Raw genomic sequence first — 5,268 nt, 5'->3', positions numbered from 1 at the left:
AAAACAATGCTGAAATTTATTTGAAGTTAAAAAAGCAAATACTCTCTGAAAATAATAGTCTATGCTGTGAATTTGATTTTGCACAGAATTTGCCACTACCAACCTACGTTTAGCATGGCTTTTTCTATTTAACGTACATGTACATACTAAGAACCAGAGTTACATGTTCCCTATTCTTGAGAGAATTGATAAGAAGGATGCTTACTCTGTTTGCAGTTTTATCAAATACGCGGTATTAAAAGAATTTGCTAAAGACAAGTTCAACAACATAACATTATTTTCAGACTCATGTCCGGGACAAAATAAAAACTACACAGTGTTTCATTTTTTGGTTTTATTGTCCATTTATTTGCAAAGCGAGACTAAATATGTGTTTCCAGTTTGAGGCCATTCTTATTGCCAGTGCGATAGGAATTTTGGCACATATTCGCAAAAGCTGAAAAAATTAGAATGAATTGAAACTGAAGCTGAATATGTAGAAATGATTCGCCATGCTCGCTCACCTTCATTCACAATGGTCGAGAAGTGTGAAGATCTTCTGCAGGATTTTGAAAAATGTTTCAAAGGCAAAATGCGAAAGCCAAAAAATTTCCAAATCAGCAAAGCGTTCGTTTTGCATGTTTTTCCTGATGGAAAAGTGGATATTTTGACAACTATGAGTTGTAAAATCCAACCACTTTTTTCTTTAAACCTACGCTTAAACTAGAAAATCTTTCGAAAAGTCCTTCGCCCCGAATTGGATTAAAAGCTGCCAAAATAAAGGATGTTCAGTAATGTGCATAATATTATATGTTAAATGTTTGATAAATAAATTATTTTAATGATAATATCTGGAGTTACTGTTGTGCATTTGTTTTGGTAAGATTGACTTGACCTTCACGTCGTCCGCTGCAGCGCGTACGTAGCCGGCCAGGCACGTTTTTGGACAGCGTCAAGATTACCGCTTGGATTTTAAAACATTCATAATTTTTGAAATATTAATCCAGTTGATCTAAAACTTTCCAGAAAACTTCTTTGAACCTTAATGAACAATTTTCTTACTGAAAGCTTTCCGTAGCTTAAAATTCGTTCGCTAAACGAGGCGCTTGATGGTTGAAATTCATGATTTTTGCATTGCTTAAAAAAAATTATTAACTTTTTTGTTTATGACAATATTCTCATTTTTCTTTCTTAGATAGTTTCAGAAGACTTAAACACGTACTTTGTATTGGGGAAATCGGGAAATGATATAAATTGTCTAAATTAGCGCGAGTTGAAGTGAAAAAAGATTGGAATTTTTCGTTTTCAAAAAATCCACTTTTTACCAATTATCTCAAAAACTACAAAACCTATAAATTTTTGCAAGAGGAAAAAAAGATGCGCCTTGAAATTCTCTCAGGCTGAATCCGGCCGTGTCTCCTTTTGGTCGCCAGTGGTTCAATTGCAAATATACTTACATTTACTTCCCGCATAAAATCAGTCTTTTTGTTTAGGTGATATTTCCTCTTTTTCCTCCATTCATTCTTTTATCCGGTCAATCTTATCAGTTGGATCAATATCATTCTCATTCATCAAAACGATCAATTCAACTGAAAATCTGATAGTTGAATTTTCAATTAAAAACAAGTCATTTGTAGCCAAAAATAGAATGATTAAATTTTCATTTAAGAGAAGCAATTTTCAGCAACAGCATGATTTTGTTTGTGTGTAGTTATGTAATTTATAAAACATTTTTGGAACTCATTATTCAAAATTAAATATTTTCAATTACAAAGGAATCCGCAAATAACGTCATGGGCTTAAAATTTCAAAGCAGTCAAATAATTTGATGCTAAATTAAGACTTGAAAGATTGAAGGCTTTCGAATGTTGATGTATTTATACAGGGAAATTGGATCTTTTAGTCATGTTTATGTTTAGTCATGTAATATTGATTTTCGACAAATTAAAATTTCAAAATTTATAAATGGAAAATATGAAATAACTTTTTTATTAATTTTAAATAGTTTTTCAACGAATTCAGTTAGGCAGAAAAGAAGAAAATTTTATATCATTGTCGATAATTTTGTTATTATTTGAAATATATCAGTCATATTAGTTTTGTCGTCATCATTAATCTTCCTGGGTGAACGTACATATCGGAGTTGATCAATTTAGGTAAGTTTTAATTTAAGCTTTTGTTAATTTTTTGTTGTGCCAGGGTAGCTTTTTTTAAAGTCTGGTGTCGCCAAGTCACTTTCTTGTTAAATGGAAAAATTTTCAAGTGTGGGCCATCCATGAACCATGTTACCAATTATCAACTTTAATACCAAACATTTTAAATTGATAAGATTTCAAGCCAAAATATATTTGATTTTCAACGAAATAGTTTAATTTTTCACAAAACAAAAAAAAAACTAATCAGAAAAAAAATTAATTTTTCATCAAAGCAATTACAATATTAACCAAATACTAGAATTTTGATAAAAATATAATAGTAGACTTTTCAATTAAAAAGAATAAGCTTTCAACAAAGAAGGTGATTTTTCTACAAAAAAAATTAATTTTAAAGTTTCAAGTCGATTTTAGAAATTTGAAAATATACTCCCATATTTTAGAAATATTTAATCTGTGGTATTTTCAAAATTTTCCGAAGAAATGTGCTTTAAAAGATAAAGATTTTTACAGGATTTAAAAAAACATTAAAACAAAAATATATAAAGTAATTTTCATTTACTAATACTCATTAATATACCGTAAATATTTTGGACCGCATAATTTTATTTGTGTGTAGTTGTGTAATTTATAAAACATTTTTGGAACTCATTAAAGATTAGATCTATTGAACATCTTCTAAAGGAGCTTTTGACAAAAAAAGAAGAAACTTGCTAATAAATGTGATCTATTTTATAATTTAAACAAAGTTTTGAAAGTTTTACACACTCCTCATTTTTTAGCGAGCAAATGTATTTTATATTGCAGTCCTTTCTCATAATCTTATCTGGGTCCAAACGTGAGTAAAATAAAATTATAATCCGTTTTCAAACTTTATAAATTATTAATAATTATTTAGACGCATAATTATACATGTGTGATATGTGAATAAATATATCAAATTGAATGAAATTAACTAATGGGCATAACAACTTATAGTAATATAGAAACACAGATATTATAAAAAATGTGTTTTTAGTTACAAGTAATCAAAAATAATTTTGTTTCAAATCTGGGTCCACAAAAACGCGCTAGAGATGGTTAATAAGGTTTTTTCGGATGAAATATGTAAAAAGATTAATATTTTTGCGTTCATTTTTTAAATTAAATTTAGGGCGGTCATTTTAAAGTTTTTCATAGGAAAAAACAAAGAACAAATGAAGAATTAACCCTTTTAGTTTTTAAAATTCGAATTTTCTTTATTGATTTATGTAAAACTAAATTATTAAAAAGAATATGACATTAAATATTTTTTATTAAAAAGGAATCCGCAATCAATAACATTAAAGCGCTTCCACGATTATTTTATTCTGCAATATATGCGCACACTATGTAAGCATAATATTTCGAGAAAACAACTTTTGTAATATCTTTTTTAGGGTAGAGTTGCTTGAGGCGCACCGTGTATCGTTATCACTAACCTTTATAGTTAAAGCGCCTATAAAGTAAAATAATTTTTTTACGTTTTAAACTTATCTTTAGTAATAAATACATATAGATAAAGAAAAATAATTTATCGTTATCATTAGCCTTCTTTGGCCAACCCACATATCGAGGAATAATAATTTGCTTACGTTTAAAATTTATTTTTTGCAATAAATACATAGATCACGCATAAATATTCTCAAATTCTTTCGGACACTTTTGATTTAAAACAAACAAGGGTTACTCTTCGTCTTGTATGAGAACGTCCTCTCCCGTTAAGAAATTCCAATTTGGATCTGATAGGGGCTAGATCTGGCAGAATTTGGTCCAAATCAGGCTATCTAGATGGGGCCACACTCGAAATGAAACGCAATGCCCGATCGGGGCCCGAGCACTGCGCCCAGAGATAACCATACCTGGCCCCGATCGGGCCCATATTAATTTATTTTTCTTATTCTTATTTAAAAGGGATTCTTAAATAAAATAATATTAAAATCGAATATATCACCTCCTTAACTGAAATTTGAGAATATAAATATCAGGTTATCTAACAGATCGCTGTATGAAAAAAATTGGAGTATGTCGGACACTTTTTTTCGAGCTAACGAAGAAAGTCAAGCGACGCATTACAACAGCCAGCATTTGTGTTTGATAAACCGTTTAAGTATTTTGCAATAGATTTTTGGTTTTAATTTCTAAATTGAAGTTGCTTCCAATTTCTATATTGAACCTAATTGTGAAAAGTTATTTTGATAATAAGTGGATTGTATTATCGCACTGGCTCATTAAGTTATTTTTACAAAAGCGAATATAAATAAGAAGGTTGTATTTACATTCCGATTGTATCAAATCACCTAAAAATACGTGAAAATAAGTACGTTTATAACGCCATTGTTGATCTAATTCGTTTTCACATTCAACAAATGAAACATTACCTTTGCTACTTTTCTTATAAATAAATAACCTCGTTTCGAGGTTAGGTTTCATCTTAACATTCTTAATAAATTTACTTATTATAGTCTTCAACACGTAATTCAGGAATATTTTGAAGTATACTATACCTGCGCATTCGTCTTGTGCTCACTTTTGGCATTTTTTCTACTTATTTTGTCGCTTTTCCACATAATAATGGAAATATTTTGAACGCTTGACACTTTACGTTGAAACTTGGGTGATTTGGAGTCAACCCACTTTAGTCCCCGAAATTAATGGAGCGCCATCTACTGTCAAGTTTGGCTGTTAAGTCGGGCTCTAGACGGGGCCAAATTTAACAACCATAAAATTGTGTGCCCGATCTGGCCCAAATCGGAAATAAGGCACACATTTGGCAATTTCTGCACGGGCTGCTATCCTAAAATTGACATTTCTAAAATTCCGAAGGCGTAAATTGATTTTTAGGACTATGATGACACATGAAACGATCATCTTTTTTAGTTTTAAATTTCCGAAATTATTTCATGGTTTACGCAAAATTAAATTATTTCAAGGAATTCAGAATTAAAAATTTTAAATTATAAAGAAATTGGAAATCAATAACGTTATTGTCTTCAAACCAGTCGAATCTAATTTAATGCTTCAAGTTGAAACTTGAAAAAATGAAGTCTTTCGGATGTTGAGATATTTATACAGAAAAAATTATATTTGTGTAGTCATGTTCAACTTTTTTAAAAGT

This window comes from Belonocnema kinseyi, chromosome 9 (assembly GCF_010883055.1).
Source record: "Belonocnema kinseyi isolate 2016_QV_RU_SX_M_011 chromosome 9, B_treatae_v1, whole genome shotgun sequence".
In the NCBI taxonomy this organism is placed as follows: domain Eukaryota; kingdom Metazoa; phylum Arthropoda; class Insecta; order Hymenoptera; family Cynipidae; genus Belonocnema; species Belonocnema kinseyi.
Note: the sequence above shows the minus strand (reverse complement) of the source record.